Source organism: Apis cerana, linkage group LG13, assembly GCF_029169275.1.
Source record: "Apis cerana isolate GH-2021 linkage group LG13, AcerK_1.0, whole genome shotgun sequence".
Lineage (NCBI taxonomy): Eukaryota > Metazoa > Arthropoda > Insecta > Hymenoptera > Apidae > Apis > Apis cerana.
This window is the reverse complement of record NC_083864.1, coordinates 5130244-5155116: the sequence shown is the minus strand read 5'-3', so window position 1 is coordinate 5155116 and position 24873 is coordinate 5130244. Positions and strand designations below refer to the sequence as shown.

The 24873-nt window shown below is 42.3% G+C and overlaps 1 protein-coding gene across 5 annotated transcripts in view; it reads right to left on the bottom strand.

Moving 5' to 3' along the window:
• Positions 1-24873, bottom strand: part of LOC108000176 (basement membrane-specific heparan sulfate proteoglycan core protein) — a 199964-nt gene that overhangs the window by 147577 nt on the left and 27514 nt on the right. Inside the window, exon 1 of one of the 5 annotated variants that reach the window (XM_017060388.3) lies at positions 4558-4755. The exons of the other annotated variants lie outside the window; for them this stretch is intronic. The gene's annotated coding sequence lies outside the window, so the exon portion shown is untranslated. Of the gene's footprint in view, positions 1-4557; positions 4756-24873 lie in introns of those variants that run through there. 5 annotated transcript variants of the gene reach the window in all.

Genomic DNA, 24873 nt, shown 5'->3' with positions numbered 1-24873 from the left:
TGGAAATTCAGTGATGGGATCGCATCGATGTTGCGTCGAAATTAAACGAAGGGCGCGCTCGTAATTTTGGGACGAAGAGGGACGTTAGAATTTTCGATTGAGATATTATTTGTAATAAGTATGGCAATCCAAAGGGTAAGAGGAAAAGGCAGTTGAACAAGAAACCTGATTACGCGGGCCGGGAATCGTTCCACGGTCAACCGTTTCACGCAATTCTAATTAGCAATACTGGTGAAGAGGAAATTGCAAGTGCAAGGGGGCGCAGTAACGCCTGCGGGAATTGTTGCCGCGCCAAATGTACATTCTAGGCACTTGAACCGGGCTTCCCGGTTGCGAAATTTCTCCGGGTACACGATCCCGGGGAAACCTCGTTGGCCAGCGACGGCAAAATCTGTCGAACAGTTTCGATTCCAGAACTGGTGGGACGAAAGAGGGGGAGAGGGGCGATTCCGTTCACGTTGGTACAGTGATTGACATTTTACGATTCGGGACAAACGAAACGCGAATCGATCCAACGACCGCACACAGGGACATTCGATTAATAAAGGGAAATAAAAATTCATCGTGCACCGTGTAACCGTGCAATCGTGTAAATTTCACCGCAGAGATAACGAATTTATCTTTTAACTCGTGATGTAGGTTAAAGAGGGAACGATCGAAAATTGGAGGAAGTGAAACGCGATTGGTTGCTCGAAAGAAATTTCGTATCGTATCGTGCACGATGGGAAAAATTGAAATTGGAAGGTGAAATCGATGAAATCGGGTTCTCCAGAGGGAAGGAAAAATAAACTGGAAGACAGTGCGATTGTGGCCGCATTCCGATCTGACGCAGCAGTCGGATAGTAGATCGGGATACGAGACAGCCGGAGATACGTTTCCAGGAATAGTTACCACGTATGCTACGTGCCTGCATATTCACCAGTCTTCCCATAAGGGAATTCTTGTCACTCGAAAAGAAACTTTGCCACGACAATCGATTATCGAATAGAACATCACCGTTTCTTGGTGAGGGAATGAACAAGACCTAAAGGATAAGGAAGGTATTTTTAGGAACGCGAACGGTGAAGAGTAGCGGTAAAAACAAATGAAATAAAAGCGAGGAAGAAGAAATTTTGAAAAAGAAATTCGATTCCAGTGAATTAAAACGAGAGGAAATCGTCTTTAAAAATCTTATATGTTCTATCTGAATTGATCATTTAAGAATTGAAATTATCTAATTAAATATATAATATTTCCAAGCAATCTATTTATCACGTGTTTCACTCTCGATTAATTTGAATTTTCTATCGGAACGTTTTAGAAAAAAATATCCTTGATTTTTTTTCGCGATTAATTTTGGTATCTAGTTACGCCTTTAAACGTTCGAAAAAGTATCGATCCGACATGTATTATTGAAGACGATAAAATAAATGAGCCAAAGAAAATGAAACGCGTGACGCGAATTAGCTACGAAGTCTTCACGAAGAAAAATTCCCTGTCTCGGTCATCCTAATTAGCGAGTGCAGTCGTGGTTGAGGAACTGCAGCTGCACCATCGAGAATTGTTACTGGGTACATACAGGCGCCTGCATCGGTCTTCCCGTTGTTGTACAATCAAGCAAGTTTCGCTGACGCATCGGTGAAAAGTTACAAATCGGACACGGAACGAGAAATTCTGTTCGAATATTTGCATGTAATCGACGCAAATATTGAAAAAATAAATTGAAAAATTCTTACTTTGCAAAAATATAATCGTACCGATATAATGATGACAGTACTAAAAACGTTTTATAAAGAATATACATTGATACACCGATAATTTCTGACTTCTATTACGCATTAAACGCATTCGAAGAAACATGGATGAAAAATCCGAAAAAACGTTTGCGAAATTGAGAATACGATAATGATTTAGAAAATTACTCTTATTTATTAATGTTATTCGCATTATCATTATGTTCAAATTGGAAATTCACGTTATGATTGACGTTTTTTTAAGAAAAAATTCCAATGGAAATAATCTTTTACGATTATTATTGATTTTACGATATATTTTAGAATTGTTTCTATCGTGACCGTATATTATACTTGAAAGTCCATGCGAAAGAAATTGCGAAATACGATAATTTAGAAAGTAACTTTTATTTATTAATGTTATTCGCACTTTCATTACGTTCAAATTAGAAATCCACGTTATGATTGACGTTTTTTTGACGAAAAATTCGAATGGAAATAATCCTTTTACGATCGAGAATCGTTTCTATCGTGACCGTATACTATACTTGACAGTCGATGCGAAAGAAACTGCGAAATACGATGATTTAGAAAATAATTCTTATTTATTAATGTTATTCGCACTTTTATTACATTCAAATTAGAAATCCACGTTATGATTGACGTTTTTTTGACGCAATATTCGAATGGAAATAATCTTTTTACGATCGAGAATTGTTTCTATCATGACCGTATATTACACTTGAGAGTCGATGCGAAAGAAACTGCGAAATACGATAATTTAGAAAATAATTCTTATTTATTAATATTATTCGCACTTTTATTACGTTCAAATTAGAAATCCACGTTATGATTGACGTTTTTTTGACGAAAAATTCGAATGCAAATAATCTTTTTACGATCGAGAATTGTTTCTATCATGACCGTATATTACACTTGAGAGTCGATGCGAAAGAAACTGCGAAATACGATAATTTAGAAAATAATTCTTATTTATTAATGTTATTCGCACTTTCATTACGTTCAAATTAGAAATCCACGTTATGATTGACGTTTTTTTGACGAAAAATTCGAATGGAAATAATCCTTTTACGATCGAGAATCGTTTCTATCGTGACCGTATACTATACTTGACAGTCGATGCGAAAGAAACTGCGAAATACGATGATTTAGAAAATAATTCTTATTTATTAATGTTATTCGCACTTTTATTACGTTCAAATTAGAAATCCACGTTATGATTGACGTTTTTTTGACGAAAAATTCGAATGCAAATAATCTTTTTACGATCGAGAATTGTTTCTATCGTGACCGTATATTACACTTGAGAGTCGATGCGAAAGAAACTGCGAAATACGATGATTTAGAAAATAATTCTTATTTATTAATGTTATTCGCACTTTTATTACATTCAAATTAGAAATCCACGTTATGATTGACGTTTTTTTGACGCAATATTCGAATGGAAATAATCTTTTTACGATCGAGAATTGTTTCTATCGTGACCGTATATTACACTTGAGAGTCGATGCGAAAGAAACTGCGAAATACGATGATTTAGAAAATAATTCTTATTTATTAATGTTATTCGCACTTTTATTACGTTCAAATTAGAAATTCACGTTATGATTGACGTTTTTTTGACGAAAAATTCGAATAGAAATAATCTTTTTACGATCGAGAATTGTTTCTATCGTGACCGTATATTACACTTGAGAGTCGATGCGAAAGAAACTGCGAAATACGATAATTTAGAAAATAATTCTTATTTATTAATGTTATTCGCACTTTTATTACGTTCAAATTAGAAATCCACGTTATGATTGACGTTTTTTTGACGAAAAATTCGAATGGAAATAATCCTTTTACGATCGAGAATCGTTTCTATCGTGACCGTATACTATACTTGACAGTCGATGCGAAAGAAACTGCGAAATACGATGATTTAGAAAATAATTCTTATTTATTAATGTTATTCGCACTTTTATTACATTCAAATTAGAAATCCACGTTATGATTGACGTTTTTTTGACGAAAAATTCGAATGGAAATAATCCTTTTACGATCGAGAATTGTTTCTATCGTGACCGTATATTACACTTGAGAGTCGATGCGAAAGAAACTGCGAAATACGATGATTTAGAAAATAATTCTTATTTATTAATGTTATTCGCACTTTTATTACGTTCAAATTAGAAATTCACGTTATGATTGACGTTTTTTTGACGAAAAATTCGAATAGAAATAATCTTTTTACGATCGAGAACTGTTCGTGTCGTGATCGTATATTACACTTGAGAGTCGATGCGAAAGAAACTGCGAAATACGATGATTTAGAAAATAATTCTTATTTATTAATGTTATTCGCACTTTTATTACATTCAAATTAGTAATTCACGTTATGATTGACGTTTTTTTGACGAAAAATTCGAATAGAAATAATCTTTTTACGATCGAGAATTGTTTCTATCGTGACCGTATATTACACTTGAGAGTCGATGCGAAAGAAACTGCGAAATACGATGATTTAGAAAATAATTCTTATTTATTAATGTTATTCGCACTTTTATTACGTTCAAATTAGAAATTCACGTTATGATTGACGTTTTTTTGAGAAAAAATTGGAATGGAAATAATCTTTTTATGATCGAGAACTGTTCGTGTCGTGACCGTATATTAAACGTGAGAGTCAGTAAAAAAAGATACGATACGATTGCGACAAAAAAAGGATTTTCACAAGTTGGATGGTAATAAAAAAACTATTAACACGATATGATTTCAATAAATAGAAGAAATAATACGTAATGTAATCCTTAAATTCTATTTTCATAAATAAGAGACTAACCTCAAATTCTGCATTCTTCTTTTTCGATGAAACTGCGCCTCAATCACACTTATTACTTCAATTACGATAAACACAATAACTTTTTGGCTTTCCGCTGCACATGATTATGTGTGGCACTGGATAACACTTTCTATTTGTTCAATAACTTTTATCAATTCGACGAGACAACGAATTCGTACGAGACAAGATGTGAAGACCGCACGCACCTGAATCACACTGAAAGGAAAAGAAAGAAGGAACCCAAGCGACGCCTAGATTCCTAAGCGTCTGTCGATGATTTATCGATAAATCAGTCGGTAACTAATCGGCCGGTACATGAAATAATAAAATATTTGAAACAATTGTTCCGAAAGAAAATTATTTCGTAAATCATCTTTTTTAAACAAAATATTTTGATCGTTACACAATTGTGAAATTATAAACGAATAACTACATAATGCTTTCTATGTTATAAATCCTTCAATAAATTGGAAAAATATTAAAATTATTATAAAATTAATTATAAAATTTATAAAATTAATATAAGTAAAATAATTAAATAAATAATATAAATAAAATAAAATAATTTATATTATAAAATTAAACGCGAAATTATTATAAAATTTCATGCTCAATTATAAATAATATATGAAGAATGAGGGCACACACCTATGTGTTCTCGTTCTGATTCAATAAGTTAGTCGGGATTGCGTGTCGCAAACGTTACGCCATATCAATAGCTTTCAACGAACGTTACACCGATTCCACTTCGTGTCAATTGCGTCGCCAGCCCTGTGCATTAGCCCAACCATTCCCTGGGCTTCGGTTCGTTCCCGATTCAGTAATTGTAACGCGAGCACAGGACCTAAATTCGACCGGATGATTAATAACGAAGTCGAGTTACCAGGGGTCCATTACCATAGAATCTTTGCCATTCACGCCGGTCAATTCTATTTTACTCTGAAAGCTGGAGCATCGGCCAGAGCCACGCTAATTACGATGGCCTCGGAAAACTCGAAAATGCATCGAGACGGAAACGCAATCTGGAGCGGGATGATTACGCGGATAGCTCGTTCTTTCGCGATCGGTTCGATGGTCACCAGTTCTCATCCTCAACGTCTCTAGACGTTCATTCACGTGGCCGTACGTCGGAGACAGCTCGACGTAGCTTCACATCCTATCTCGTCCGTGACGAAAATTGGAGCAGAAAAATAATCATTGAATGGGAATAAGCGTGTAAGACGGATTCACAAAGGCGTTATTATCCGTGGGGGGATTAAAACGATGATTCGTCCTTTGATTCGATGAACAGTTGCGAAGATTTTTAATTGCCTTGCTTTGCCTTGCGACTCGATTCCCATGTGTATACGATAAATCGAAAGTTGACACGGAGGAAAAAAAATATTTAACGATATATTTCGATCGTGTAGAAGTAAATCGGCTACGCATTCGAAACGCATCTTTCTCAATATCGATTAATAATCAATATTGTTATTTCTTTCTACGTACGATTTGATCGATCGTATTGAAAACGCTGTCTCGTTTTCAAAGGTGTTTAATACCGGTTACATTGATTCGAGGTTGTTCTATTGCAGAAATTCCATTAGTCTTCTCGATGGAGATGTCCCATTTAGATCCATAATCCAAGGATATCTTACGGAATCTCATAAATCCTAGAAATTCCTCGCGTGCGTTTCACGGATCGTGCAATTCGATTACAATACCAATGTTTCGTAAGAAGGCAGGATAGGAACAGCTTCTTTAACATAATCGCGTTCATCGGTTTTGACATCCCATTATGGGCGAGGTTCACGAGGTAGACGCTTCTGTAGATAGCTATAAACCTTTCAACCTCTCGAAACAAAGTGGACGACTTCCATTTTTGTGAAAATCATCTCGATGGAATTATTTAATCGATAGTTTAAAATTCGGAACATCGATCGCAAATATAACCGCGATAATTCTCGTGGAAATAATTGTATAGCCAGTTTTCTTTATAAGGCGGAAAGAGGTGCACGATACGCGGGCAGTAATTTCAAAAAGTTTGATACAAAGAGGTCGAGAGTTGGATCGTAAAGAAAGTCGCGGAACGAAGATAATACTACGAGAAATAATTATGTCGCGACAAAGATTATAAAAGTCTGTGCACGTTGGCGCTATTATATCATCGAGTTGACCGCTCCTTTGAAATATTCATTTATGAAAGATATACGCTTTAAGGTATTCACTTTTTCTTGAGATAAAAGCGGGAACACCTCCTTCATCCTTATCACCACCATTTTCAAACGACGTCCACGTTCTACGACAACGTATTCATTCCAATAAATATATTGCGATATCTCGAGACGAAAATAATAATAATAATAATAATAATAATAATTCAAATCATTTGATCGATAAGCTGCAAACTATTCCACTTGCCCGATCGTGACAACCTTATTCTACATTCTTGATAAATTTCCGACCTATATTCCCCACCGTCTTGCCCCATTTGGCATCAATGTCTCATTCCATTTATTTGATCATGATCGATATGTCCGGCTAATACCAGACTTATCTACTGCCAATACCCTCTACTATAAAACTCCATTACTCCCTTCTCAAACTCGGAAAACAAAACTCGCAACTTGGACCGTTGTCGCACCTTGAACATTCCCCTGGGTGGAAAGGAAAAGTATCAAAGTTAGGGGAGGAATGAAAAAAAAAAAAAGACAATCGAGGAAGATGGAAACCGCATCGAAGGAAGGCATCCAATCGCGCGCAACGATCGATCGTCGATCGTTCCCCCTTTCGATTGCTCGATAACCAGCGACGACAAGAGAACGACGAGAGAATCCTTTGAACGAGCGCATAATCTTTCGCCCCTTATCGCCCCCTCCCTACACGCGAAAACGTGTATCAGGATCGGTGAACAATGATTGTGGAAGGCCGAGCAGCGAGCGATGCTTCCAAACTTTCAACAACGCTCTTGGACGATCTCACGAAGTCAAAGTCGCGGGCAAAGTTTCGTGTTTCTCGCCGCTTCGGAGGCGGGGAGAGGTTAGCTGGGTTTGCTTCGATGGGACGCAGAATGGGACGGCGAAGCGGTCCAAGTTGCAGGGATGAAGCGAGTTTCGAAGGCTCGAGGGACGTTGGTGGAAAAAAGCACGAAGATCCAGGCAGAAAAGGAACGTTTCCATATTTCGAAATCGTCGCATCATCGCGGCAAAGAGAATGTCTTCGATCCATCTCTTAGATAATATTTTATTCTATTCCGATTATTCCGCGAAATTCACGTGTCGCATGAATTATGTTGTCCAAATATTGCTCGTTAAATTTCGATCGAAATACCAATCGAACCAACTGAGTTTCGAGTTTCTCGATTCTATGTATATCGAGGTGACAACTGGTTTATAATTCCGTTATAATTATTCTACGGAAATTGGAGTTTATATCGGTAACGGTGGAAAACTATTCTGAACGTGAAATAGGGATATATAACAATGGCCAGGAAATATAAAAATTTCGGGAGGGAAAATATCCCTGTGCCGAGTTAAAACGATACGATGTATCCGAATGGAATGCTAGACGGTTGGCTAGACGTAGCAATAAGAGCATAGGAATTTCAATATGAGCGTAATAAATCGGCGAACCCGGGCTGCTTATTTAAATGCTTATATCCGTGTACCGCTGCCAGCGATAGATGATAGAAATTCCGATTGAAATTCCAGCTTCCGGATTCTCAGCTCGGCCACGACCATTCTCTCCAAAAAAGAAACGGAATCGCGAGGGTGGGGACGATAACGATATCTCTTTGTATCTTGAAGAGCAACGAGCCTCGCGTTCACGTCGGCCGATCTGAATTATCCGGCAAAATTAGTCGATTAGTTCGGAACTGGTTAATAAGAAACGACAGATTCTTGTTCAAAGAACTGGAACAACACTGTTTCCCTGTGCGTGTTCTTCTTGAGTGACGGTAGCGGGGTGAACATAGCGTGCGCTATAAAATAATTGAATTTCAAGCTCAAAGGACCGCGCGCTAACGACATTACCTTACACTCGGGGACGCAATTAAGGTGTATAAAGGGTCTCGTGCCTGCCTCCTCCTAAATTCGGTGGCCAACGAAATTTTTCTTCCCACGTATTGCCATATCTTTCTTCCCTTTTCTTTTTTCTTTTCCCTTTTTTCCTTTCCTCTTTTTTTCGACCGATAAAAGGACGAAGAAATGCATTTCTCGAAAAGAATCGTTAATTAGCATCCCGAGAGATAAAATAATCTAAATTAATTCACTTACACGCGGTTAAAACTTTGTTACTCGAGAAATTGTGTAATTCCACTCGTCTGGCATAATCTGTTAAGGGGTATAATTTAGAAGTTGTAGTTCTTACTGCAATCCCGTTTGCGATCGTTGGAAAGAAATGTAAGCGTTTAAGGCAGTGCACGCGGGCTTGGGAAACGCGCGGTAAGTGGAAACAGTAGGCGTATAGTCAGCCACGATTCTTTCGGATACGAATCTCTTCGGATATCGCTTCTTCTAATCGCGCTAAGGCTTCACAACGTGACATTGTCAAACGCGTGTTGGAGAGATCTCTAAAATATCTGTACTCCCGCGAAAATACAAACGAAACTTTTCCTTCTTCTTTTACGCGAAAGGAGAGGGAGGGAAAGAGAGAGAGAGAGAGAGAGAGAGCATCGCGACTCTACGATTCAACCGTGAATCCAACCTCTTCGGATCGTTCCTTGTTTTTCTATATAATCGTCGTTAACTGGACGGGCGATTCATCCCGAAGAAGAAACTAAGGAAAGAAGAAGTAACGATTCGAGCGTGTTCAATTAACACAGGAACGCGGCCGGGCTCAATTAAAGGATACCGTTCAGGTGTAAAAGCTAACGCGAGGATCGCCCCCGAGTCCAATCGAGACTTCGCGAACTCCAGGAAGGAAGGAAGAGGGTGGAAACGGGTTTGCAGTTAAGAGAACTAATCAACACGTATCAGAATTGGCGGAGGAAGAGGAACGGTAATAATTTTTCCTCCGTTCTTTCTCCCGTGTCGACTTAGCCTTCTAGCTTCTCAGCTGGATGATTCCACCCTGCTCCTCGACGGCAAAACGACCGACTAGACGGACAACTTAACCCAGGTCCCCGGAACAAAGACGATCGAACGCTAGGAGGAAGAATGAGGAGGGGAGGAAGGGGCGGGGAAGAGAGGAGAGGAGAGGGAACAGAAAGTTTTACGACGAAGCAAGAAGGTGGAGAGAGCCGCGGATCGTCGTTTATGTTTAATCATTTTAACAGAAAGTTTCGTGTCGGTCTTCTCTGCGCGGGAATAAAAAAACGGCGGAGAAAACCCGGACGGAAAGTTTCACGAGACCCCGTACTCGTAGCCAACTGACGTCGAGTACTCGTGTTATTTTGCCGGCTCGTTATGCAGGTTACAAGAGTCACCGCGAGTATCGACTTCCCCCTCCCCCCTCGGATCGATTTAGGTGAATCAGAGCAGATAACTGAGTTTCCGCAATTGAGAGAACCAATAGACAAGGAATCGAGCCAAGAAAAAGGACCAGCGGAAAGCTGGGAATACATTTTCCACTTTTTCACCGCGCCCTCCTCTTATCCTCTTCTCCGCCCTCGTTCAGCCATCTATTTACGTTCTTTATCGACATCGAGGGAACATGATCGCGATGTCGAAAACGAGAAAACGAATAGGGGGAGGGCGAGGGGAGGGGGGCATCATCGATGAAACGAGAGATCGTTGAATCGCGAGCTGGATAATTCCGTTCTTATCTCGCTCCCTCGATTTTTTTTTCTTCCCCCTTTCTCTCAATGGTATTTTATAACGTTTCCAAATGATCGTGCTCGAACGATTTTCGAGAACACGGTTGAACGTCATCGAGAGATTATTAAAAAAAAAAAAAAAAGGAAAAAGAAACAAACAGGAATATATTTATATCGAACGAAAATTGGGATATTATTCGATATTGACGAATGTCTTCTATTGTTCCTCCCCCGTATTTGTCGTTCCTCGTCAAACATTTCCGATTGTTCGAGCAAGAGGGAAAGGAAACTTGAGAAAGAGAAACGCGTACTCGACGGCAAGGAAACATTATCGAAACGTTACGGACGAATCGAGTATTTTTAGGGCGGAGGACGGAAAAAAGGATCTCGCGAAAGATCTCTGGCTTAATAAAATCGCACGATGAACCATCCAGGATTGTACGCGAAGAGTTGTACGAGGAGAACGAGCGTCCTTTCGACTTTAAAGATACACATTTTCTCGGCGGATACACGTACTCTTTTACGATCTCGTTACGAGAAAGCTAAGCCAGCCAGGTAATGACCATGGACCATCTGGATACTCGAGGCTTGGTTGAAAGTTACCGAGAGTAGGGACAGGATTGTTAAGAGGCGTGCGGAAAAAGAAGAAGAAAAAGAGGAGGAGGAGGAGGAGGAGGAGGAGGAGACCGAGTTGAAAGACGGTAACAACGAAGACCTCTTTTCCGTTCTCGTGTCTAACGAGGCTTGCATCGGCAGCTTTCGGCAACCGATCGGCCGTGAATCTGCTGTAACGTTCGACAATAACGATGTATTCTCTGTTTGTGTTTCACAACCGCGTGCCTCTCTCCCTCCCCCTCGTCTGCGCCCCATTCGCCTCGTCGAGCGAGACAAAAAGAAAAAGAGGAAGAGGAAGAGAGTAGGTCGCGAGTCGTCGAGAATACATGCAGAGGAAGTACGCGCGTCTCGAGCGGTTCGAGTGCCGCCTTTCACTCGAGCTGCGAACTCGACGCGTTCCCTATCCCACCCCTTTCACCCCCAGTATTGGTTAACCCCCTCCACTTTAACCTCTACCCCCTCTCCCGGATCCCCAGGATAATTATAGGAAATCTAGAGTGAAACACGACCCGATATAAATTAGTGTACTCGCGTATCGACGCTCGCGAACATCTGGGTCAATGCATAATAACGCTGCGACGATCGTAAATAGAAGCTCGCGGCATCCACGTTGAGGAACGCGACATGTGATTCTCCGCAAGAGCGACGATAATTGAACGTGCAGGGATTTCACGGTGGAGAATACCACCCTTCGTTTCCGTTTTATTTATATCATCGGTGAAGCGGACGTCAATACCTCGATCGACATCTCTCTCTCTCTCTCTCTCTGGAATATTACGTACGCGACGAGATGCGGGGCCGGATGAAACACGGGATGAAACTCGTTGGAGAATTATACGCTTCGAGCGAATTATAAAATTACGTCGGTGCGTTGTCTCGAAACATCGGTACAAGACCCCTCGAAAGCTATACACGGGGATCGTTATCGTCGCGGTACACGTTAATCGCGTCTAGGATGATGCTTTCGAAGCGTGTACGTGCACGTGGAGGAGGCCACCACCACTCGAAACTCTTACGATCGTGTACGAAACCGTGCGCGTTGCACGTGCGCGCAGAACGCCCGGTATTACGGAGCTTCTCTTTGGGATAGACGGCGGTGCACACACTACCCTGTTGCACAAAGATGCGGAGAATGCGGGGAAGCGACTGCATACAGGTACGCAAATGTTTGGCGTGGCACTTGGGTGCAGTTCGTTACTCCCGCCCCTCGAGTGTACTTGGGGGAAAATCGTAATTATAATCAAGTTTCGCCTCGTCCGCTCCATTTTACGCGTCGACGGGCTCGAGGATACTTTCGCGTTTCTGTCGCGTGGAACTGAGACCATTGTCGGGACCAAACGCGTCCAACTGCGTATCCAACCGGCCGGCCGCTGAATCGCGCTGTAATCGTTGCCTCGGTAATCACCCTTTGAGGGACACGAGTGGTTCGTTAGGAATTCCGTGAAAATGCGGGGAAAACGCATTAAAAATCTCTTGCGTCCGTCGCGGATTCTCCTCGCTCTCTCTCTTTATTTCTTCGTGTACGAGGGGAGGGCGGCGCTCGGGGCTTGAAAAATAAAATTCAAGAAAAAGTGTGCGGAGAAAAAGAGGCCGGGTACGTGCCCGTGTTGCGAGAACGCGGCAAATTTACGACGGACGACGAATAAATATCCAGCAAGGTTGAAATCTCTGCCTACTTTTTCCTTGTTATTCTTTTTTCTTTTTTCCCCCTTTTCTCTGATTCGTGACGAAAGGGAAAGTTAGCATCGTTTACGCCAACGTAACGATTCGTACGTGGCCTCGTTAACGTAGGCCAGTAGGGACGAGGAAAAAAGTTTATGAAACGTCGTCCCTTGGTGTCGAGCAAATCTATTAAACGGATTGCGCGACGAGGTGGAAAGGTAGAAAGGGAAACTGGCAACTGGAAACACTTTCCATAGACGGTGTGAATCCTCGACGGTGAAGTCTCTTCAGTCTCGACAGCCTGTTAGGGAAAGGCTATTAGCGTGACGTAATGACGTCATTAGCCGGCACGAGATCACGTGATCGAAGGGACAATTATATTAGTATCCGCCGCCGCCTTCAAGGTTGCCATCCTTAACCACCCGCCCGACGCTGCCTATTCATCGCCGGATGAAAACAAGTTTCCAGATCCGCATCTGTCCGCTTTTAATGAGATTCGAACGGCAGTCGAATACTTTGCATAATCTTTTCACCGCGACATAAGCTCGCTTGCCCTCTCCTCGCTAAAAATGCACTTCCTTTCTGAATTTCATTATACCGATAATACGAGAACCCGGTATAAAAACGGGGAAATATTCTCGATGGCGGTGGAAAGAGCGTGGGCGTTGCGGCGAGGAAGGAAGAAACACGGGGTCGAGGAAGAGTGGTCGACCGAGATATTGATCTAAATTTATTCAAATCGCGGTTTATACGATACGTAATCTGCCGCGTTATGAAAACGAAATCTCTAGCATCAGAAACTTTTTACTATTAAATTGAAACCGAATATTCTGATTATGACGAAAATACCAAGTTAAATTACCAAGCGTTTCGAAGTAGAAACGGTACGCGTATAGTCAGACGTTTCGACTTTCGTTTGGATTACCATCCGTCAATTCGAATTCGTTCTCTTATCGTCATAATGGTACGTATCATCTTGCTACATGTACGATCTCGATACAGACGTTGAAATTAAGATAAAACTACCGGATAAATTGCGATAAATCACGGCTTCTTCATTCTTCGATCGATGAATGTATTATCACGTTTTCGTGGTATAATTAGCGGCCGAGAGCGTAATAAATGCGCTTAAAATCCGTGTAACCGATTCCTTTTAACGATATCTCCGCAATTTGCCTTAAACGGCTCGGTATTCTATTCGACGTTAATACTGGTAAATCTCGCGTGAGGGGTTTGCTCGTTGGCTAGAGAACAGTAGGAGAGGCGCAAAGCGGCCGAAGGAGCAGGAAGGAGGGAAAGTAAGATAGATGTTGCGGAGGGTACAGAAGAAATTTCCTCAAGGCCAGCGATAAATAGCCTCTAATTACGATCCTTTCCACGGGAGTGAGCTTTCTTATTGGCCCAAAGTCGTCCTCGCCATCGTTCTCTTTCCTTGACAGAAGGAATATCGATCGGTTTAAAAGAAAAAAAGGAAGAAAGAAAAAAAATTCAATGGAGTGCAAAAAGTGAAGAGAAAAATTCTTCGAGATCGAAGAAACAATGGAAATTGATTTAATACGTTCAATAGAAATACGATTCTTTTTCCGGTATTGAACTGATTTTTTTTCTTTTTTCTCTTCCTCTTCTTTTTGCCTAATTTCCCCCTGTTTTTTCCTCTCGCTTTCTCGAGCAAACAAAAGAAACAGCAACGCGAGACTCGCGGTGAAAGCGCGTAATGCTCCCAAATTAATTTGCATCCCCGGTTTGCAACCACATCGAGGTTCCGTCCAAACCGGAAGATGGATGCAGAGGCTCAAGATGTTTCCCTCGGTAAAGAAACAATGTAAGGGTTGGAGAACAGGGTAAAGGTTGAGTTATCGTTTCGTATTAGCATCGCCGGTTTGTTTCGTCGTCGTAATTTTCGTTACCGGTGGCAATCGTTTTATATAAGGATAAGAAACCCCGTCGTCCCCTTTTCAGTCCCCCTTCCCGTCATCTCGTCGTACTTTCTTCTCCCTTTCGTCCATCGAACCATTCTCATCGTCGAATCGCCCCTTCTGCCCCATTTTCCGCTTGCGTCCTGATTTTGAGAGCCACTAAAACGAGTCGGATTGTTCCCGAAATAGCTACGCCTTGATGATAAACGACAGAGCCAGCGAGCTTCCTTTCTCAACCGCTCCTCCCGTTTATCTCAGCTTAAAGAGATACGGTCGGCATCGAAGCTTAAAGCTTCCGCCCCTCGACACCAGCCTGTCGCCAAGATTATTTCCGCGGGATTACTTTAATTGTTTCAACGCTTCGACGGCCGGTCAGCCTTCTTTATGCTCTGATAAACCATTGTCTCCGAGATCCTCGATATTTCTACTGGAATCGCGCAATTTAAAATCTTCCCGCGCAAGATGGGAGAACACTCGAAAACGCGTCGATTCGATCGGAAAGTATCGCACTCCCAGACGTTCCGATATTCCAATCGTTTTAAAATTGCGAATAATTTGGAGAAAACAAAGTGATCGGCGGAATCATGGGCAAATTTCCAAAAGAAAACAACAAATTACCGAAATTTGCGAAAAAACGAAACGCTCGATCTAATTTGGAAAGTATCTCAACGCAGACGTCGACACGTCTGTGAAATTTCCATAAAGATAAGACGATCAGAATCAAGTTTGGGAGCCGATGATATACCAATATCGTAGAAGGGAGAACAGTCGGAATAGTTTTACGAGGAGCAAGGGTCGAAAGAAGGATATTCGATCGGTTCCCTGCTAGCCCGTAGTAAACGAGTCGTAGTCGATGAGGGTTCATAACCTCGGCCAGCAACCGGGGACCATATATGGGAAAGGTTCGAGACGAGAGGTTTATTTTCTGGATCGCTGGAGGTCGTCATTCGAACCGACGGACGCCGCTGGAATGCCTTAATGGCGGCCAGCCTCGTTCCCAAGAGTAGCTTCGGACCACGTCAGCTCGAGGAACCTCGTAACCATCGTGATCGTGTCGCTTTCACCGATGAAATCGCCTCCTCTCTCTCCCTCTCTCTATCTTTCGTAACTCGCCTTCTCTTTTTCATTCCTCCATATACCTGTTCCATGCGCCCATTCCTTTCTCTTCTCTACGTATATACACGTGTACGTTTCACGACAACGACGACGACAACGACGACGGGATCGGATCTTTGAGCAAGGTAAAAAGTAGAGAGGGAGGAAAGAGACGAAAGACAAATCGGCGTAGAATTCCACGAGAGAAAGAGAGAGAGGAAGGGAGGGAGAAGGAGCATAGAACGACGTCGCGACGCCACAGGTGGCCGGTTTGAAACGCTTGATTTACGGTCGGCCTCACCTACGAACTTTAAAGTTCAAGCAACTGCGGACGGGTAAACAGGCCCAGCGATCCTTCGACGCTGCTTTTCGAACATCGAGTGCCTCTTCAAGCTGGCGAAAGCGCTCCAAGAATTTGTCGGCTATCCCCCACCCTCCCTCGCTTCTTCCACGCACCACCCTCCAACCGTTGTCTGTCTCTGAGCCCTTGAGAACGAGGGTTGGATCCTCGAGGCTCACGAAATGCTCGCCAAATGGGGCGCTTTCGATGCATCCTCGATGCATCCGCGATTCTTCGCCTGTTTGTGCATGTTTGCACGCGTTGTTTGCGCCCCTTCCTTGGATTTCGAGCACGCCAAATCTTGTGTATTCTCCAACGACGATCTTCCGTCTTCTCTTTCTCACGTCGGATTGATTCGTTAGAGGGATGTTTCGAACGAAACGAGAAAATTCGTTCCCCCTTTTTTTCACTCCTCCTCCTCCTCCTCCTCCTCCTCCTCGTAGCGTTGGTATATTTTAGAAGCGCTCTCGAATTTGATTCGATTAAAGGTGTTCGACGTCTGATTAGAAAAGGGATCGTTTCGAGTATGAACGAGATGGGGATTCGGTTGGGAAGCGGGGGCTTCGATCTGGAATGGATTCGCGATCGACGGATAAACGTTTCGAAGTCGGATCGTTGCAGCAACACCGCACTGGCCACGATTCAAAGTCAATACAACGTGACGAAGAGTATTAGGTAATTTGAGTACACCGCTAAGCGGTTAATTGTAGTAGGATGTATCAGTATCTGTTAACCGAATGTGGTCGATCGATTCGCCCGTTAATCGATTGCAGGCATAATCCAGTCGAGGGTCACGCACAGTAAACAGACTAATCGATTATCCCTATATATACAAATCGCTCATCTCTGTAGGATAGACCGGTAATCGATATCTAAACGGTCTTATGCCACTGCGCCGTAAATTTTCACGTGACGGATACTCGCGTGGAACGAGTTCAAGAAGGATCGTTGGCCGGATCGAAGATTGAAAACAGTTGCAAGCTCGGACATTTCCGATCCTTTTAAACAGATGCGATCATAATTTCGTCCAAAATAATTGAATCCATCTACTGATTTCTTCGTTGACCACGTTTCCTCGACGATCGATGCAAATTTCGATTGATACAATTATTAATCTTGGGAAACGAGTATCCCCCTGCAAGGCGCACACTCGTTAGCGCGTTTTTAAATATCTGTCAATAGCTGGGAACGAAGGTAGGTACGTAATATAGTTTAAACATGCCTTGTTCGACAATTAATTCGTGGAGGGGAAAGAGGGAAATTGCGCGGCTGATAATTCTCGCAACGGTTCGAGCATTGTTAATGAAATGGAATAACGGGTTGCGATATAACGATCGATCGGTCGGAATTTCTGGAAAATTTCTGGTCGTCCACCGTCGTCCGAAGCGGTGGTAAACAATAATAACTCCTATAAATTGCTCGTCCGCGACGGAATAATTAATATCGACTTCGTGGGAGGAGAGGAATGGTCGTGAGCAACTCTCGGCCGGCCGAGATTCGTCGCCCGCATCTCCCCTGTTACTGCTACATTCATATGTAGTAAATAGTTTTCGAGTGTCTACATATGTGTCTCGCAAATTGTTTTCAGATTGTTCCGTTACGAACAAACCGCACGATCGCATGCGAGGCAAACGCTAAACCCATTAAACTCATTTGCGATTACGACCTGTGTCCCATGATGCGTATAATTCGACCACCGTATTTGCGATCCTCCTTTTCCTTGCCACTTACGCGCTCGTGCAGCGACAAACGAGAATTGCGGGGCAAAAGGGACGCGATATCTATCGCGTTTCAATTGGAAACGTTGTCCTTTCGAACGTACTTATGCTCGATGGATATTTTTTAACGAGCATAAGTTATTGTAAATAAGTTATATAAGTACGTACGGAGAAATTCCAAAAGTTGTTCCACCCAGATTAGATAGGGGGGAAAAAAAGAAATGATTCGTATCTTCTTGCCAATTTGTCAACGCGGATACGAAGATTTATCGCATTATTGGTCCATAAACGAACTAGCGTTAAACAAATGAGTCGACATTACCGAATGAAGCGGGGTCGCGAGATAACGGCGTATCTATAGCAGCATTGCTGGCCACGTGGATAACGTGGTCTGGACAAGTCCAAGATTAACGTAGACGCGAAACGGCGTTCGAATATCACGCGATAAGCTCTTTTCCAATTTATTCCTCGTTCGAACGCGAAGCCAAAGACTAATGTCGATGCTGGCGTTAATCCAAATCGAACGTACCACGACCCAGTGTCTCTCCCTATTACGTGGACGAGCCTCCGCGGAAAGTTTCGTTTCCTGACAAAGGAGATCATCTCTCCTGTCCGTGATGTATAAATATTCCGACAATGCACTCCTTTTTTTCCCATTCTCTTTATTCTATTCCCGTTACACGATTATCACGTTTCTCGGCAAAAGCAAAATTCACGGAATAATCTCGTCTGCGTTCATCAACATTTTACTGTCTTCCTCTCCGTATTTCTCCGCGTGATCGCTAATCGAGTAACGCGCCATTGTTATCGTATTGTATCGTGTACAGAAACTCGTAAAAAAAAAAAGGTACTTCGATGGGGACTTGATCGGATACACGGGCGCTCGTCAAGATTTTTATGGACGACATTCCGCGAACAATGCGCTCTTTAACGAAACAGGAATGAGGAATAATATATATCTTGTATCCCCGGCGAAGAACATGGCCGAATGAGAATTACGTTTGCATGTAAATTTTTAAATAAAAACTTTTCAAACTATAACGTTGAATTTGCATAGCGTCATAAATCTACTGTTCAAAATCTACAGGAAACCGGACCGGTTCCTCCTCGAAAATTTTCGTTAAGTTTTTAACGAAACGAGGTCCGAGAGTGCAGCGTCCGACCGATATCGACTTTGCCCCGTCCACTCTCCGTCCCAATAAAAAATCAACGAATATCAATGAATATTATTTAGACTCGGCCATCCCACGTGGCGCATGTGGCGTCATAAATTCACCGAGAAAATCGGGGAAAATATAACGACCAGCTTCTCTATTAATTCTCATGGAGGAGATTAAATCGATTTTCACCGGAGTTACGTCAGAGGGGAAGGGGGAGAGGGATGAGGGATTACCACGATTAAAGCGAAGGGTTAGAGTACATTTGCTCCAAGAATTTAAATTCTGAAATGAATTTCGCTCATCGACGTCTAAATCGTAACACGGGGAAAGTAATTTTCATCGATCTCATCGTAAAAAATAAATTCCCCGCGTATTTCCATTTCGATTTTTGTGCGGCGCGAGAAGATTTCGCGATATTTTTTTTTTTTTTTTCACAAGCGATGCCTTTCGCGTGCGAAGTTTCTGAAGAGGAAAGGAAGGGATGCCATCGCGTAAACAAAGTGTAAAGCGAGATCTTTGAGAGCGGCGGGTTGAAAAGTGCATTACCAGAGTTACGTCATCGGTGTGTCGGCAGGGAACGAGACGTTCAACGATCAATTTTGCACGCGAGCCGACTATAGACGCGTCGACGAGCCGTGTCTGAATAAATACACAGCGGTGGGGAACTATGAATACATCGTAATTACGGGTCAATTAGTTCGATGGATCAGTGTCTCTTAGCTTAATTAATATACACGGGCTTGATCGAAGATCAAGGATGAGATCATTCGTCTTGAACCGATGATCCTCTTTAATTATCTCGCTCTCTTCGCATAATGTATATTCCGATCCGCGAAATATAAGGCGAATTATTAATATAAATCTTATATTTTTATTCACCGAAAAATTCGCTTTTCGTCTTTTCGTGCCACGATAATTAAAAGCTCGATATTATTCGATTCTACGATTAAATCGGGGGAGAAAAGAAATTAAAGCAAAATTAAAATCCAAATATTTCTCTTATTATATCCGTTTCTCCAATAATAAAATAAAATGTTCAATTATTCAACATTCATCCAACATTGTTTCAATCTGTTGTTCGAATTGAAAGAGAAGGAGCTCAAAAGTTACGAAATGCACAATCCCCTCTCAGAGGAACTTGCAATCTTTATCGAGAGCAAAGCGTTCCCGATCCGATTAAATAAAATTAAAAATGTCGATACCAAAAGCACCTCGTTTTCCGCTTCCCCTCTCTTCTTCCCAATTTCATTATTCACCCAGTTTCTTATAGCGCCGGTTAACGGACGCGATATTAAAAGTCAATTCCGTCAAACAGGAGGAGGAAACAGAGGTTGGAGAAGACCGACTCGATGTCGGTGCCACTGTCCTCGAATGAAAAATCGAATTAATTGCGGTGGTAACAGGACAGGGGATGAAAGCCTTGGCCGTGTATCGAGTATCGAGCGCGTAGAGAGCGAGGCGGAAAGGATAGGAAGCGACCCTCTCTTTCCCTCCATCGTCCGGTCCGTTCGATCGACCAGAGCATAAGCTCTCGGTTCCCTTTATACGAGTACACCGTGTATACGGCGGAAACGCGTAATACATAGCAACATATACGGTGAGCAACCGGCCCCTCCCCCCTGTTTCCGTTTTCCACCGAGACGCCGTCGGTCCCCTTTGAAAGTATAAAGAACGGTAATATCCAACGGTGTACAACGCGACAGAGGAGAGGAAGGGGGAGGAGGAGGCAAAGGGGTTGGCGACAGGGAGGCAGGAGTTGCGGATATGTCCGGAAAATAAGGGCAAATGGAGTGTCGCGCGAGGCATAAACATCTATCACGTTGGCAACGTGCATCAGATAGTCATGAAAGGCGTAACGAACCAAGCTTGTGTGTGTGTAGGTGCGTGTCTATGCGCGGCCAACTCTTTTTATGCACTCTCACCACCGATGTCGTGTAACTGGAGGGGGGCAATCTCTGTTCGCGGGCCAACGTGGATAGATTGGTCGTTTATTACGTCGTCGTGGCGTTAAATCTCGGCCGTCCCACGCGGAAGTGTATGACAAGGTGATTAACGATCTAATTAGACGGAGTGCCGGTGGGAAAGATTGGGGATGATTAGTTCCTAAAGGCGAATCTCGAAGGGAGAAAGTCGAATCCGCGGTCGTTGGATGATTTTCAGAAGGGGTGGAATTTTACGGTCAGTGGAACTGTGCAAGTTAACGAGTAACGGGGGAGAAGGGGAGGGAAGGAAGCTTTAACGGCACACGGGGGGAAGGGAAAAATGAATCGTTCGAGACGATGGGTGTGAATCACCGAAAAAAAAGAGAGAATTTAAATCGAATCGAGGAAAGGGGGCGTGTTGAGATAAACGATTGAGCAGAAATTAAGAAGAGGGGGAGGAAGAGAAGTTTAGCAGCGGCAAATAATGATAAACTTCCTTGGCGAGTCTATTTGTCACGATCTCGGAGCAATAATTGAACTCCTAACGACCGAAGTCGTGATCGTCGCGTGCCATTCCGTGACGTTCTTCGAATATCCAACAATTCCATCCTTCTCTTCTTCCGTCGTTCATGCTTCCCCGATATTTTCCTCAACCTCGGAGCCAAGCGCAATATCGCTGCAACTACTGTTCCCTTTCCAAATTTACAGGCATTAAATCGTCCAAAGATCGGCGGAATAAAACTCCGGAACTACCTCCATTTTGTACCCCGTTCCCGGAATCAGGTTCCACAACTGAACGACCACGATATCCCCTCGAAACGACTTTTCCCCCTGGCTAACGAGGCGATTTCGACGCCCTCGATCTTCCATCGTAATTTCGTTCGCCATTTTCGGCTAAAAATTCGAAATCGAAGACGCAGAATTTTTTTACGGACACTAGCGGGATACTAGCGTTCATATCTTAAAAGTATGAGTAATTTCTAAAAAAAATTTTAGAAAATTTAATCGAAGAGAATTTTAATTTCGAAATTGCGAGAGAAAACCGTGAACGTTTTTTTAGATAAAATTATTCGGACCATTTCTTTCGTCAACTTTCACGAAATGTAAATTAAAATTTCAGGATAACTCTTCAGCATGTAATATAAATTACTTCGTCTCGTATGTATATAAAATATCGCCCTTTTTTAAGAAACGATCGTACTTCATCGTGCGAATCCTTGGTGTTTTATAAATAAAGTAGATATATGTCGGTCCCACAAATGGAACTTGAAATTCGTACAAATGCCGGACAAATTTTTATTTCTATGATGTTAGGTTAAACGCGATGATATTACTTTTAACAATATCCCCCGTAGGGCCGTGTACGAGAAACACTCGTAAAAAGGGTGCGCCTTTGTGCAAGTCGGGAAACAGCGTAATTGCTATGAATAATTACTGCTGCACACGGCACTGCTCGCAAGATTTTCCGACTAAAATGAGTAAAATATTAGAGGCGAGAGACGCCTGCGGACCGTCTACGACTTCTATAATTACACGTGTTTTTAATCAAAGAAACAACCTGCTTGCTAAAAAAGAAAAAAAAAAAAGAACCTCTTCCAACCTAACAAATTTAATTTCCACGATAGATCGTGACATCGCGTCGCTATTAAACGTACTGTTCTAATTACCAAAAAAAAAAAAAAAAAAAAGGAAGAAAAGAAAATAAAAAGGGGAAAAATATTATAAATATTTAATTTCTCTTCTCGTTCTAAATTCGAGACTCAAAAAAAAAAAAAAAGAAACTCTGTTTGCAAATTTAAGAGACTCTGAATGGACAAATTTTGCCAAATCGTTTAATTCATTCTTGAAATGATCTCGACGTAATTTGATTCGGAACAATGCCAGACGGGGCTCAGTTTACAGCAGGGAGATTTCTAACCAGGTTAAATTCACGCAAGTGCGACAAACACGTCTATCGGTTGGCTAGATATCGAACAGGTTTAATCGGGGCCACAATTAATCGCAGCTTCTTCAATAGGACTCTTATCTAGGAGGGAGGGTCGACGACGACGACGACGACGACGACGACGACGACGACGCAGCACAAAACTTTTCCGAGCCACGCGATATTGGCGTGAACTATTACAGCGCATTGACGTCACCTTCGTTAAGACTCAACACGTCATTGCACACGCTCTCCCTTGTAATTGCTGAGTGGATAATCTTTCCCGAAGAAGTTCGTTTCTTCCATTTTTCTGGGAAAAACCAAGCCCAGTCGACGATCGTAGAAAATAGGTCGAGAAACTTCCAATTAAACCCGTGCTCGTGTGGATAATTGTAACGAGATCGATGCCTCGATTCGTCGAGAAGATTTCTCCCCGCTGATAACTTCGTAATAACAACGATCATCACGTGTTTCACGGTCGATGAAAAATTTCACCACGATATAGTTTTATTTTCGAACGGAGAGTTGGGCGAATTTATTATACAGATCTTATACCGTAGATAAAGTGGATAAAGAATATCACTGATCGGACACGAAATACATCGTCCATCGTGTTTTCCAATTTCTCGTTCGTCGTTCGTAAGAAATGTTGAAATTTTGCGACTCCAAAATTGTTCATGCTATTCCTGAAGGAAAAACGAAATGGCAGCGACAATGAATTTGAATGCCATTCCTCGGATCAATAGTGATTTGCGTGTCGATTGACGTATCAATCGGGAACGAATCGGTGATTGGAAAATAAAACGAGGGGGAACGTTAACAAAGAGGTCGAGCATTCGCTAATTTCTCGTGATGTCCTTATTTCACGCTCTTTCCAGCTACCTTTCCCTCGAATATCGACGATCAGTGGTTAAGGCATCGATACTCGAGCCCGGGGAGTCGAAACTTTTCCTCGAGCGTGTTCAAAACAAATTAACCCCGTTAATCCTAGGCAGCAAAGAGTGCAGGATGAAAGGGCGTGGAAGCAAGGGGTGGAAAAGGGTGTCTAGGGTAAAGGAGGAAGAACTTAGATGTAAAAATAAAAGGAGGTGAATTTATATTCGCGCAGATAGCGACCGAGCTGAGAAACTGCTTGACTGGCAAGATAGCGCCAGCTCAAGCCAATTACATTCACTTGCTCGATCTTCTTCCTCCTCTTCTATTTCTTCCACCGCCTTCTTCCACCACTTCTTTTTCCTCTCCAAGATGTTCTCTCTCTCTCTCTTTCTCTCTCTTTATTCGAACGATACCACTTTCCGATTCCCCCACCCTTTTCCCTTATTTCTCATCGCTCTCGTCTTTCCACCCTTCTCGCTGTCGATTCGCGCTTCTTTGTCCGGTCTCCGACCACCTATCTACCTCTCTTTGACGATCCGTGTTTTTGTGGAACAAGATTCAGCTCGGACGCGAGCTTAAGCGCGCTAATTGTGGCCAATTAGTCGCCTCTCTGGTAAAGCCTTCGACCACTTTTCAACCTTCCTCCTACTGTTAAGCTTTCTTTAATGTGGACGCTTTGATTCCATAAACTTTAGAGAACAATCTTCTCTCTCTTTCTTTCTCTCTCTATATATAAATAAACGTTTCATAAATTTTTAATAAGGAAAACGAGGAATTAATTCCCGTCTTCTGTTCTTCCAAAAAATACACAGCAGAGAGTGTTTCCGCGTTGAATTCTTCTCCCCATTTGGAAACAGTATCTCGCAGATCGCATCTCGAGTAAGAATTTTGTGTCTCGTGCTTCCGAACGAGACCTTCCGATCTTCCAGGAGCTTCGGTGTGACACGCTCGTTTCCACGTGCAAGTGGAAGAACAAGTCGTTTCGCGAGGAACGCGACGTACGTTTGTCAGAGGGTTATTATCGACCCGGGGCGCACGTGCGCCGGAGAATCAACGACATTGACATCCACGTAACCTCACGAGCTGCACTACTATCGCCGCAAAAATTCTTACGTGAATCTGATCTCAACGATCGAAGAAAAAGGAAAAGAAAAGAAAAGAAAAACGTTTCAACAGGATTCGCGGAAGAAGAAAGAACGGGAGATCCAATTAGAAATTATGGAAAAGATCGATGTTAATCGCATAATCGTTAAGTTTAAATGATCGAATCTGTATTTTATTTAAATAATAAAAAGATTCTTCGTATTGAAACGATTCTCGGAGAATGAAAACACCGATTGACTTCTGGGAATAA